Below are 14,683 nucleotides of genomic sequence, written 5' to 3' on the forward strand. Positions count from 1 at the left end.
AATGTTTGCTACCACAAAGTTCCGCTCCTATCTCGTGCCTAGACCCTTTGTAATCCTGACAATGGAAGAGTTTTTCCATATGTAATGCGACACATGGATATCTCATCTAGGATCTCAAAGTGGTTGATTAGATTACAAGAGTTTGACTACACCATGCAACTAGAAAACTCCACCAGGGCCAGTTTAGCGGGAATTCTCACTCATCGCCATTATGAGAAGAAGCTGAAGGTCAACACGGAAGCAAAGGAAGAAACACCAATGGTAGAGAGTCCTAGGCTAGAAAGAGCTCACTCTCTTTTCTTTGATGGAGCATACAAGAGAACAATGGATCAGTCTGCAGCAGGCATAGTCATTTTCAATGAACAGCAAAAAAAAAAAGGTTCTCCATTGGGCAGTTATTACACTCCCACTCCAACAATGAAGTAGAATATGCATCCCTAATTCTTAGGTTATAACAATGTATTTCACAAGGAATTCAACACCTAAATGTGTTTGGCGATGCTTTGATTTTGATAAGGCAGATAAATGCCACCTGGGATTGTAAGAATATTCAGGTTTTACTTAGTCAACTCCGCCAAGTTAAGAACCTTCTAAAGAAGTTTGAAGCAGTGAAACTATTTCATGTCCCCAGAGCAGAAAATCAGGAGGCAGATGCTCTAGCCAAAGAGAGAATACAAGACGTTCCCGTAGGAGCAATCAAACAAATTGAAGCTACCCCTCTTTCAAGGTAGTGATGCTATGCCTGATGTCGTCAGTTTTTTACATACAGGAGAATGTCCAGCAGGATACACCAAAGGCCAAAGACAATGGCTGGTAAGGAAGACTCCTAGGTACCACCTTGTAAACAACCACTTGTATTGTCAGGGCAAAGATCAAATTCTCAGGTGGGTGCCAACCTCCAATGAGATCACAGAGGTAATTTCAAGTTGCCATGATGGCGTCTACGGCGACCATTTTGCTCTAGACATCACCAGTAGGAAGATTCTACGAGCGGGATACTCTTGGCCTAGTTTGAACAGGGATGTACACCATTGGTGTAAAACATGTAAGGCCTGTCAAGTGGCCAGTGATCGAACCTTAACCTACGAGCCACAAACTCCTATCATCTCATATGGTCCATTTGAGAAATGGAGAATAGATGCAATCGGTCCTTTACCAAGGGCCCAATCAGGTAACATATACATCATAGTGGGTGTAGACTACATGACTCGATGGGCAGAAGCAATAGCCACCACCCGCATTGCAGCCCAAGAGGTAGCAAAGTTCATTTTTGAGCATATCTGTTGCCGTTTTGGCACTCCTCTTGAGATAAGATCAGATAGAGGACCAGTGTTCAGAGGTGATTTGGTGGGAGAACTAATGAAGAAGTTAGGCATCACAAGCCGACATTCCACACCATACTGTCCACAATGCAATGGTCTGGTAGAGAAGTTAAAAGGAATGATTTGAAAAATCATCACAAAGTAGGTGAACAATCACACAGGGGACTGGGATAAACATCTCATGGCAGCTCTTTGGGCCTACAGAACAACGTTCGGAACATCACTAGGTTTCACCCCTTTCCATCTAGTTTATGGGAAGGAGGCAATTCAATCCATTGAGGTACAGATAGCCAGCTTATGAGTTTTGGCTAGCCAGATACATTGTCCAATTGTCCGATACCACATCTTGGATCTGGAGAGACTCCAGCTAGATATGGAAGAAGCAATCAATCACTATGCAGCGCAGGCAGAACGACGCCGGCTCACTTTCAATCAAGGGCTTAAAGAAAAGGGACTGGAAAAAGGTAGGTTAGTGCTGAGATACGACAATAGATTTGACACCAGGAAGGATAAGAAATTTCAACCCAGATGGGAAGGGCCATTCATCATCAAGAAACCCTATGACAACGGCAGCTATAAGCTGATGGAAGCAGATGGGAGAATTCACAAGACTAGGGTCAATGGATGGAGACTGAAAAGGTGTTTTCTTAGGTTTGATCCAGAATTCATGCTACACATTCCAGAAGAGGGAGAACCCTCTAACTCCACAGCTGAAGAAGCAGAGGAAGGGCTAGAAGCATAAATGCCTCTAGCCAAAGGGAGAGGGCTAATGATGGCCGATTTTTGAAAATCAAAGAAAAAAAAAAACTAATTTTTCCTCTGCTGGAGCCTTGGCAACACTATTGGAAGGCTCGACAGCGCCTGGTAAACCTCACGACACCTCTACCAGCATGGCACATCGCCCCCCCCCCCCAATTGGCCGGCCTTATCACCCTCAGGCCCCCGCTTGTCTATACCCCAGCCTAGCCGGCTGCCGTCGGTTTTAGATACCCCTTCTCTCTCTCCCCGTAGTTTATTCCCCCGGCGGGCATTGAATGAAATATTCCCCCCCCCCCCCCCCCCCCCCCCCCCCCCCCCCCCCCCCCCCCCCCCCCCCCCCCCCCCTCTAATATCCTCTCTCTCATCCTCACCCTCCATTGCCCCCCCTTACTGACCACCCTCGGCCACACGCAAGCCTCAAGCACTCACCCCGACCCCTCTCTCGCTTTCCCTCTTGCGCTCCCTCTGTGTCGAGCTACATGTCAACTCTCGGTCTCCCATATTCTTAACCACACCCCCACCAACCTCTCATTCCCCCTCCCTTGGCCCACTTATATTCTCCTCCCCCCTCTCTTCCCCACCCGCTCGCCTCACCCTCCCCTCCGCCTTATTACCCCCCCCCTTGGCCCGCTATCCCCACCCTCTTTTTGCCCCCCACACCATTTACTTCTTCCCCTCCTCTCATCCTTGAGACACCATGCAAGACAGAGAATAGGACAACCCCCCCCTCACACACTCTCTTCCCCCCCATGGTGGGCACCCGCCATAGAGCCCCCTCTCTCCTATCCACGCCACCTCATCCCCTTCTCTCTCTCTCTCGTTCTTCTCCGCCCAAAGGCGTAGCACCCACCATGGAGCCCACTCTCCCTCCACACCACACACTCACTCACCCTCACCCTCTCACACCCTCATCCTCTTCCTCACTCACCACCCCAATCCCCTCTCCCTCTCTCGTGCTCTGTTCGGATCCACCCTGCTTGCAATCCCTCTCTCTCTCTCCCTCTCGGCCTGTAGAAGGCGCAGCGCACAGCTCTTCTCTCTCTCTCAATATACACACATCACACACACACACACACACCATGCATACACACACACACACACACACACACACACACACCACTCCCCCACCCCGATCTTCACGTAGCTGCCAGCTGGCCGCCAACACAAAGAAAAAAAAATATAAAAACATATATATAATATATATAAGCCCCCGTTCCCATCGCACGCTTGCGCACACATATAAATACACACACACACGCACGTGCACCCATATACATACATACATACATACATACATATATATATATATATATATATATATATATATATATATATATATATATATATATATATATATATATATATATATATATATATATATATATATATATATACACACACACACACACACACATCCGCCCACATGCACATACGTACATACACACGCTGTCGTGCAGCTCCGTTGCCATGTAGAGAAAAAGAGCAGAGAAATGCAAGCTAAGCTTCTTTGAAGCCTACACATTTAATGGTCAAGGATCAGGGCTTGTTAACAGGCAAAGTTTAATGATTAATGTATGCCAAATGCGGCTTAAAAGGGCAAACAGATACCTCAATGATGCCAAAAATGATTATGCTTGAAGTGAGCACAGATGGGAGTTTATGGTCTAGAACTGTAGTGCTTGAAGTGCTCTACCGGCCTGTCTTTACGGCTCGTCGATTGAAGCTACGATGAAGAAGTTATGGCATATTGAAGTTTGAGTCGATTGCAGATCCGTACCGGATTGGACAACTGCAGATGAGGTGACACAAATGAAATGAATGCACGGGCTTGAAGTGCTCACTTTTTGGAGCGCGTCGATCTTTTCAGATCAGTAATCGGAGTCGCAATCGCCAAGATACTAGCCGTTAAAGATTCACTGGGGGTCGGTTGTGTACCAATCCGGTCGGCTCGGTCGGGGTGCCATCTGGGAAATTTGGCCTCCTCATCAGGTTTAGTATGCGTTTTATGCAGTTTGAGAAGTCTACGGCCTGGCAGGCAGAGTCCCGGTGTTAGTTGTCGGCAATGCTGAGCTGGGTTATTTTGGCATTATTCAAGAATGTCAGCTCTTGCAATGCTTTAAAAGATATGTATGCCAAGTGTGGTGCCAAGCCATTAAATAATGGCCAAGGGCCACAATTATGTCGTTGATAGCCGCCTAAGCAATGGCTTCCAGAGCTTGCCTATGGTCGGCCGCCCAAGGCAACAAGCAGACGCCCAAAGTCGTAAGCGAAGGCCACCCAACTAAAGGGCATGGCCAAAGGCCGCCCGCCCACAGGTAGTTCAAGGGCCACCCATTGGGAACTAAAAAGGGTTTTTTAAGTGAATATGAAACAAAAGAAGAAAGAGTAGGTCGATACAGAGCAGCTGCAGCCACGCAGGAGGAAGAGAAATGCTTGCGTAGGCTGGCTCAGGCCTCAGTCGGTGTGGAGAAGAAACACGAAGTGCAGCCCTCGCCATAGCGCTCCTCTTCGGTACCGGTTCCGCCAAATTCGACGCTACTTGAAAGTCCGAGCTGCCACATCATAGTGGCCGTTCCTGTGCCATGTCCGTAGCGGCGGCGCTATTGGCTAATAATAGGACACCTTTTTTTTGCATGCGGAGATAGCAAGAAAAAACGAAGGGAGGAGGCTATCAACGAAGGAGAAAGGCTCGTAACAAGCAAAAAGTGAAGGAGAATAGGGCAAGGGGAGAGCGAAAGGAGGCAAGCAAGGCTCTCTCTCTCTCTCTCGATCTCCAATCAAGCTAAGCAAGGGAGTAAGGAGGTAAGCAAGGGCGAGCACTCTCTCTCGTCCTCTTGTCCTTGGTTAGCAAATGAAGAGAGCAAGGCTTGGAGAAGGCGGAGCTCGGCATGTTAAGGCGAGCAATAAAGAAGGAGGAAAAGTAAAGGCTCTCGGAGCCGAATCTTGAAGCAAGACTCTCGAGAAAGGGCTCTGACAAACAAAGAAGAGTAAAGCTCTCTTCATCTTATGCATATGATAGAGAAGAGGGGAGCAAGGAGTCGGCAAGGAAGGGGCACTTTCTCTTGCTCTCAGACATAAGCAAGAAAGTTAAAGGTGCGCTCACTCTCTCATGCTTGGAAAGGAGAGTATCTCGGAGCGTTGCATGAAGCTGGCATGAGCTCGGAAGAGGAAAGCAAGTGTATCGTCCAAGCAGGGGTTAAGGGACTCAAAGCAAGTCGACTAGAGGTGAAGATAAAGCTCATGAACAGCAGATAATCCAGTCCAAAGTGCATAAAGCAGGAAGATACAGAATAATTGGTAATAAATGAAGCTTGATGATCAAGGTAGTGAGCAGAATTGAAGACTGCAAAATCTACGGGTATTTGAAGCAGATAAAGCGACAAGAGGACATTTCCACAACCGTCATCATATAGAGATTGAATTAACATTCTTTTAAGTCCGGTGTCGTTAACGGCCCGGTTAATTCTGTAAAGCGGGAGCCTAAACTCCTAGTTAGCAGATGATCCAAGTGATGGTGTTGTTAACAGCCCGCCTTGGCTAAGGATTAAGTTGTACTCAAACGTTAATCAATTAATTGATGATTATGGTGATTTCCAAATTCAATTACATATGTTGTTCTTGTTCTCTCTCTTTCACACCTCCCACAGCCAGAGGCCCAGCGCCTGCCCGGCTCACGTAGGGAACACATATCCCCCAACATCTTTGGTGAACCTGACGCGAAATGAGCCGGGGTGGGAGATGCAGATGGAGATTCCAACGGAGATGAAGATTTTATTTGAAGAATTTATCACAGATGTTTCTAATGGAAAATCAGGAGTTCCAGATTTTTCCAAGATGATGCGAGTGATGCAGGGATCATTACATGAAGTAGAAGTCGTGAAGACAAAGAAGCAGATAGAAGAAGCTTTAAATGCAACATTGGATGCAGTGTGTGATGAAAGACGAATGCTTGATGGTGAATATGATCCAAAAGGCTACCTAGAGTGTTACGAGCAAGAAATGAAGCGTGAAAGAGTGCCAGAAGTTCAAATGATTGAAGAGTTTGAATAGCTTGTGTGTGACGATATTAAGGAGCAAGTTCAAGTTATTGCAAGAACATATGCAAATAATTGGGATGCTTTTGCAGAAGCAATTTTACAGGGGATCTCAGTGAATAAAGACCTGGAGCTTCAAAAAATTCAAAGCAAACAAGATGAGGAGCCATTTTTCTTAATGCAAAAATCATATCATACAGGTGATCGATATTCTATCCGAGCTAAGTTAGAATCTGTTATTGATGCATGTCTTCTGGAAGACGAGACATTATTGCATGCAGATGATGATTTCATAGTAGATATTGTTTATGCTCGATTGGGATTGTCTTCTTTATTCCAAAGCAGCTATGACTCTATGGATGCTAAGCATGCAGTCATATCCTCTCAAAGTAACATAAATGAGAAATCAGGTTTCTCAGAGCCAGAACATGGTTTGCATACAAGCATAGTTGCTAGCCGTGATCAAGAAACATGTTTGTCAGAGTCAATATGTGATGTGGATGCCCATTTGGAGTTCTCTTTGGGTATAGAGCATGAAGAGAATGCTTATGCAACATTACATTAAAAAGCAATTGTTTTGGATGATGCTATACAAGAGGGTTTCATGTATATGGCTTCATTTCAGGACACTAGTGATGATGTAGATGTATTTGATGCTCAACCATATGTATTTGATGTGAACCAAGACAAAGATTATGATTATGGAGATGCATATTCAGAGGGGGTGATGGATGATGATCAGTCTATGACTGCTACAGGTTACAGGGTTTGCTATGATGATGTTATGGAAAAAGAAATTGATGCTATCTTTGTAATGCATGCTGAGACTTGTGCTATTGAAGTGGAAAGATATTTGAATGGGAATGTGAAGCTGCCAGAACAATTTGTGCCTATGTATGCAACAAGCCATGAGGTTTCCTGTGATAATACTCACAAACTAGGTGGTTCCTATGATAATACTCACAAACTAGGTGGTTTCCTGTGATAATACTTTAAGGGACTCGGAGCAAGTCGACTAGAGGTGAAGATAAAGCTCGTGAACAGCAGATAAGCCAGTCCAAAGTGCATAAAGCAGGAAGATACAGAATAATTGGTAATAAATGAAGCTTGATGATCAAGGTAGTGAGCAGAATTGAAGACTGCAGAATCTACGGGTATTTGAAGCAGATACAGCGACAGGAGGACATTTCCACAACCGTCATCATATAGAGATTTAATTAACATTCTTTTAAGTCCGGTGTCGTTAACGGCCTGGTTAATTCTGTAAAGCGGGAGCCTAAACTCCTAGTTAGCAGATGATCCAAGTGACGGTGCTGTTAATAGCCCGCATTGGCTAAGGATTAAGTTGTACTCAAGCGTTAATCAATTAATTGATGATTATGGTCATTTTCAGATTCAATTACATATGTTGTTCTTGTTCTCTTTCTTTCACACCTCCCACAACCAGAGGCCCGGCGCCTGCCCGGCTCACGTAGCGAACACATATCCCCCGACAACGCATATACGCACATAAATACAAGGAAAACGAAGGATTCCATGACTACTACGACAACGAAAAAGAAGGAGGACCCAAAGCACGCACTGCCAACAACAAAAAGAGGAAATGCGTCGAAGGCATGCCCCGGCCGACCCTGAAAAGAAGTACGCTCTACACCGACACACCGGCAACACACCATTTGCCGGCAACACGCAACCACGACATCGTTTCCAATAATTTATAGGGTATTTTCATCATTTCTTCAGTTTTCACCCGAGCCATTGTAAAATTTCCATTTTTGTAATTTCCTCTCTCTAGGTGATGGTCACAAAGGCCCACCTAGAGATTCTCATCTTTTAATAAACTCCCAAAACAAAGCAAGGGTCAACCACACGGGGCCCACCACTTGCTTTGTCTCCCTGATTAAGCTTACCCTAATCACACTGGGATTATCATAATCCAAGCAGCCAGCACCTATCAATTGGCACTAAGAGATCACTATCGGGAGGGGGGGGGGGGGCAGTCCATGAGAAGTCAGCACTTGGTAGAGTGTAGTGCGAAGAGTTGACACTATCACCATCACGGGGAGGGGACTTGTGTGTTGGGTTTGCCTTGGGAATTGCACCATGCGAAGGGAACCACGTCCATCTCTCGACTCCAATGGTCAATGCACACACGTATACACGCTCTTGGTAGAAAGCTTCACAACCATTGAGTCGTTTTAGAGAGTGCACCAAGTAGTTTGCACCATCTTTTCTCCCTACCTCTCTATCACCACGGCGTGCCATTTGTAAATACTACAGAAATAATTCTCCCTCACACCCCCAAGGGTTTTCATCATTCGCAAACATCTCTCTCTCTCTCTCTCTCTCTCTCTCTCTCTCTCTCTCTCTCTCTCTCTCTCTCTCTCTCTCTCTCTCTCTCTCTCTCTCTCTCTCTCTCTCTCTCTCTCTCTCTCTCTCTCTCCGTCTTCGTGTGTGTAAGTTTGCGGTGTTGGTATCATCGTGGTTTTCATCCTAGCCGCTCAAAGCTAGGTGGTGCCCCCTATTAGCTTTATCGTGTGACAGGCTCGAGGCACGCCATTCGGTCCCCGGCGTTTTAGAGGCCGTCGGGGTTCGGGGTTCGCTTTGCTCTCGTCACTATCAATCACTATCAAGTACAATTTGTTTGAATTGAATTACGAGGTTAAAAGGTGATTGACACTTGTGCGAGATGTGCACATAAAATTACTTCACTTTATATGATAGCAACAGCGGGTCATAAGAAGGCATTCGTCATTTGCGCAAGATGTCACTATCAAGCACCGTACTTTTCTGGGAGTTCTACCAAACATCGAGCGAACTTATCAGAGCAAGTTCAAAACCGAGCAAAGTTGCCAAGTGAGTTTCTCACGTATATATATACTTCTTTTCTAAAAAGAGATATCACAGAGAGAGAGACAGGTAGATAGATAGATAGAGAGAGAGAGAGAGATAGATTTCTCTAAATCCAATCAATAAATGTCAACACCATTGCTCCCCAATCATGATTATACAAATCTAGTCGTCCTTATACATGTCACCATTGCTGGCAAAAATATGTTTTTTTGGAAACTTAAATATAGATCAATTGAACATCTTAGTTCATAAAGATGGAAGATGCGACTCCTTTCAATTTTGGATCATTGTTTGGAAAAATCTAGCAAAACTGTCTAGAAGGCCATAATTTGTTTGCGGCAAATTTCAATCTCTTTTGAGCTTGTGTCTGCTCAAGTCAAGGTGGTAAGGAAATCTTGCTAGTTCGATGAGGAAAAGGGTTGCATCGTATTGACATCCCATTTTTTGGAGATGATAGAGACTTGCCAAACCAAGAGCTACCATGTATGTCCACTGGGAAGAGCGCTATTAAGTGAGAGAAGATGCTTCGATCCCTCTCTCTAAAAACAAAAGAGAGAAACAATCATTATCACCGACTATTTTCATCATATACTAAACATGTTTGCAGCAAAATGTTAAGCTTGGAGAATCTCCAAGAAAAAGTCTTTTCACTTCCAGGGGCCAAAGCTGACCAAGTCTACTTCAATCTTTGACTTATCTTTCTTCTCTTTCACTTCACCTTGCACATTCTCCCACTTAAGTTTTAGTCTCATGAAAACTAAGCCGACGTGTGAGCACAACCAAATTACCTTGTAGGATCTTCTCGCTCTCTCTCTCTCTCTCTCTCTCTCTCTCTCTCTCTCTCTCTCTCTCTCTCGCCGATTGAAAACTCAAAACAACCGATTGAAGGGAGGGAAAGAGGATAGAATCCGGTTTGAAAATTCAAAAAATAAGGTTTTTTCATGTTCAAAAGCTAGGCATCCTAAAGTTTCAACACTTTGCTTTGTGAAAATTAACTCATCATAAAATTAGGTTTTATGTGTGCTAATCATAGGTAATTGGCCTTGACCTTAGATTAATGTAGGTTCATTTCTCATTACTCCTAGACTCTTAGTGATAGTCTTAATACTCCAATATTCATTTTTAACATGACCTAGAGCTATGATAAGGCTTTAGTCTCTTTAGTCCAATTTCCATACGCATCTCATAATGGAAGAAATAAAAATAGAGTTTAATTGTAAAAAATATCGTTATTTTGAGAATTTTCCTCTATGGATGTTTGTGAAATAGATTTTTCCCGAGAACACTGTCTTAAGAATGTGAATTGGTGCTCTCTCTCTCTCTCTCTCTCTCTCTCTCTCTCTCTCTCTCTCTCTCTCTCTCTCTCTCTCTCTCTCTCTCTCTCTCTCTCTCCACGCTGAGCATACACTCATTAGAAGTATAACAAGCTGACATTTGTCCAAAAACGATTTGCAAGAAAAACCCAGCAGCAGTACCACAAAGTGAAACTTACTTTAGCAGCGCTACATTCTAGAGAGGCACCTACCTAAGATTAATTAAGCTAATTCTGTGGAATCTCAACATCCCCATCGTCAATCTCTATTTGCAAATCCTTGGGATCCTTCCCATCCACAGAGCAACCAACAGAAACGTAGTGCCAAGAATTTCCTTTGTTGTGCTAGCGAGCTCCTTTGCCATTGAACAGGGACACATCAAATGGGCAGTATCGATCAAATCATCGAGAGAAATGTTTCCATTGTGCTTGATGTTCTTAAATGTATAAGGAGAAGAAAGAGGAATCTGTAGGTCGGAAACCACCTAAGAGCTCATGTGGCACACTAGCATGGAGCAAAACCCTAACGCCAATGCTAGGACTGAGGTAAGCAAAAGAAGAAGAAGAAAAAGGCAATCGAGTGCTGCAGAGCTTGCATGGTCAGATTAATAAGAGGAATTCTGACAATACAATTATGAGAGTAGCCACTGGCCACCAATCATGAGGAGCACTTGCAGTATAACAATGTCATAAATGCAAATGATGGCATCTCTGCTATTTCTGTCAGTCGGCTTCATCATTGTGGTATTAATTATGCATTAAATGGATAGGAATCTGATTGTCAGAGCTCACCCTCTTCGAGATTAGGAAGGGAGATAATTGCTACACGAAACTTAGAGCGGATTAACAAGGCCCTTAGCACTAATCATGAGCAGCTCCAGTTGTCTTCAGAGAAGGTTGTGTGCACACCAGAGCACAGGCGCCAACCACAGCAGTACTCGTTCTTGAGCAATGATTATAACACTTTTAGCTACTATTTCAGACCCGCGAGGAGCAACAGCTGTAGCAATGCATTCATCTTCTTCCTGTCACGCTCGGGCTCCTCGAGGGATTTGATCGCAAGGGCAACGACGCTAATTTCTCCCTTACTTCTAGACCAACTCTAGTTCAGAGTCACCATTGAGGGAGCCACCCGTAAACTCCACTAGACGGTAGACATGAAGCTGAGTGATGCATGTTTTGCACCCACGATGAAGATGCAATGCTGATAAAGAAAGGGAGACAAGAATATGAGGAGGTGGTTTTTGTTTGTTTAACAGGGGTGGAAGTTGGAGATGCCTCTTCATTGGCACCCAAGATCGGGCCTCTGAGCCTGTCACCCAAGAAGGTAGGAGAGGACATCGCCAAAGAGATTGCCAAGGACTAGAAGGGCATGTGCATTATTGTCAAGCTTGTTGTCCAGAATTTTCAAGCCAAGGTCGTTGTCGTCCCTTCCACTATCTGTGAGGGATCCAATTTGGACAGCATCTCTATTGGTTTCCTCTCCTTTCTTTCTATTGCTTCTGCTTCTGCTCTCGCAACCTTGCGTTTCCCTCACTCACTTGACAATCTCTCTCTCTCTCTCTCTCTCTCTCTCTCTCTCTCTCTCTCTCTCTCTCTCTCTCTCTCTCTCTCTCTCTCTCTCTCTCTCTCTCTCTCTCTCTCTCTCTCTCTCTCTCTCTCTCTCTCTCTCTCTCTCTCTTTTTGTTTGTCTATCTGAACGAGTGGAAACCTCACAAATTAAAAATTGTCATTTTTTGCACTCTTATATATGCAAGAACATGCCATCATAGCCCCACAATAAGCATGACACATTTCAATTGTATGTATGCAGCACCCCCCAATCTCATAAGGCACGACAAAGCAAAAGGTTACGAGAGTGCACTAACCTATCTTTTTTTGAAACCATACTTCTTATGTTCATAGAACAAATCAGTTTTGGCATTGCCAAGGTTCACAATTTTGGGGCAACCATCTCTATCCTTGTCCTGTTGGGTGCACTCTTTACAGTAGTAAGCATCAGAAATGTCGGCACCTCCACAGATGTGCACCCTTGGAAGGAGCCATAATTGCACTCATCGCACACTCAAACCAGAGTACAAGGGCGCACGTATGAATCGCAAATCATGCACGAATCACTCCCATGTCTGTTGCTGAGAGAGGAGGGAAAGGATGGAGGTAGTAGTTTGCCTGTGGGGTTGAGGGTATTTGAAGAAGCGCTGCTTGCAAGGGAGAGCACTCGGCAATTTAGTTTTCTTCGTGAGCAAGGACCTGATGGTGAGGTCACGAACAGGGGACATTGCAGAGATGGTTGGGCTCTGTGGATAGCGAGTAATGGTGGGACCCAGACAGCGCAGCACCCCTACGGCCAGAGATTCTCGGGCTTCCCCTTCACGTGCTTCAGTGATGGCCGTCTGCTCGTCAACCTGTTGGGTAGGTTGCCCTTGCGCTTCTTGTAGAGTCGCCCTTCGCCATGGCTGCTTGTGTGTGCCCCACATATGCTGAGAGAGTCTCTCTCTCTCTCTCTCTCTCTCTCTCTCTCTCTCTCTCTCTCTCTCTCTCTCTCTCTCTCTCTCTCTCTCTCTCTCTCTCTCTCTCTCTCTCTCTCTCTCTCTCTCTCTCCCAAAAAAAAAAACTCAACTCTCTCAAAGAGCGCGCGTCGGCGCGTGCTCTTTGAGACTCTTTGAGAGAGTTGAGTTTTTTTTTTGGGAGGGAGAGAGCGAGAGAGAGAGAGAGAGAGAGAGAGAGAGAGAGAGAGAGAGAGAGAGAGAGAGAGAGAGAGAGAGAGAGAGAGAGAGAGAGAGAGAGAGAGAGAGAGAGAGAGAGAGAATCCATCACTTGCATTCTGCACCTCTAGCAAAGTATTCTGCACCGTAGTACTGCAATGGAGAGCTCTTCTTATGTGGGTAGCAACAAGGGTCTGGCACTGCTACTTCTTGCCATGCTTTTGGTGATGGGAGTGGTGAGCCTCGCGAAGCGATATTGAAGAGGATGCCGAAGAAGAGAGAGAGCCAGCTTTCGGCCTGCAGCGGCCCTTGGAGTTGGCCTCACTAGACACTCGGGCATGCCAAGAAGACAACTATAACCCAGCGATGGCACGGTAAGTTCATCTCAGGAAGACGTTTTGCAACGCATTCCTTGTGGTATTTTAGAGAGAAGGCCATGGCGGTCATACACAGAGATATATGACTGCATACATACTGTGAGACAGAGAGTGAGAGAGAAAGAGATAGAGAGACGATGCGATAACTGTTTGCTCTTGTTGATCAATGATTGCGAGTACATTCTTATAAGCCTCAACAGGCGTGATCTGAAAGGGTATGAGTGTGTGGTCGTTCCTTTTGGTTATTGGGTGGCGGACAATCAATATGCCCGATTGGGCTTGTACTTACAACATTCGTGGCTGGGAAGGGAAGGGAGTTCCTGCTTTGTCGCCATCGTAGGAAGATCAACCCCCGGCTTTGCGGCACCTCTGGCAGCTGGTGGGGAAAAGGGCCACGTACGTATGGTGGCAAGGGCAGCGGTGGTTATATTGATCAGCATGGCGGTCAAGGTGGCAAGGGTGGCTATAACAACGGCCATGGAGGCAACCAGGGAAAGGGCCATGGCGGCAGCTCTGATAGTCCTCTCTTGTATCTAAATTGCCAGGTCTCTTTAACAGGGTTGTGAGCTTGCGCTGCAGGTGATGAGCTAATAATAAGGGACTTCATATCGACGGTTGAGTAGATTGTTCTCTCTCTCTCTCTCTCTCTCTCTCTCTCTCTCTCTCTCTCTCTCTCTCTCTTTCTCTCTCTCTCTCTCTCTCTCTCTCTCTCTCTCTCTCTCTCTCTCTCTCTCTCTCTCTCTTTGTTTAGTGATATCTTTGGCTTATTCTGATTAAACACCAATTTCAAGTGTTGTGCAGCATAATGCAAGTTTAATGTCTTATCATGTCAACTGCTCTCTCACAATCCAAGTTTAATGTCTTATCAGCAAGATTAATGGCTTATCATGTCAACATAGGGTAATGTCTTATCATGTCAACTGCTCTCTCACAATGCAAGTTTAATGTCTTATCATGTCAACATAGGGTTCCCTTATGCTGCACAACACTTGAAATTGGTGTTTAATTAGAATAAGCCAAAGATATCACTAAACAAGGGGGAGAGAGAGAGAGAGAGAGAGAGAGAGATCTCCATGACAAAGAGGAAGTAGAAGCAGTTGCGGCATAAGTAGTCATGATGGTCAAGCGTCGCAATGGTGGGCGTAACAAGCATGGAAGAGGCCACACCAACCCCATCAGGTGCTCCAATTGTGGGTGATGTGTGCCCAAGGACAAGGCTATCAAGCAGTTTCTTGTAAGGAACATTATTGAACAAGCTGCTCTATGAGATGTGCATGATGCTTTTGTTTATGATGGGTATGCAATTTCCAAGCTTTACGCT

General features: G+C 45.2%; 2 pseudogenes; one reads left to right on the plus strand and one right to left on the minus strand.

The window, feature by feature from the left end:
- The first annotated feature begins 6,470 nt into the window (after positions 1-6,470).
- On the plus strand, positions 6,471-7,027 carry LOC147439363 (uncharacterized; annotated as a pseudogene).
- A 5,121-nt stretch (positions 7,028-12,148) lies between these two features.
- On the minus strand, positions 12,149-12,757 carry LOC147439364 (uncharacterized; annotated as a pseudogene).
- Positions 12,758-14,683: the final 1,926 nt, after the last annotated feature.

Source organism: Adiantum capillus-veneris, chromosome 16 (assembly GCF_014529385.1).
Source record: "Adiantum capillus-veneris isolate H3 chromosome 16, ASM1452938v2, whole genome shotgun sequence".
In the NCBI taxonomy this organism is placed as follows: domain Eukaryota; kingdom Viridiplantae; phylum Streptophyta; class Polypodiopsida; order Polypodiales; family Pteridaceae; genus Adiantum; species Adiantum capillus-veneris.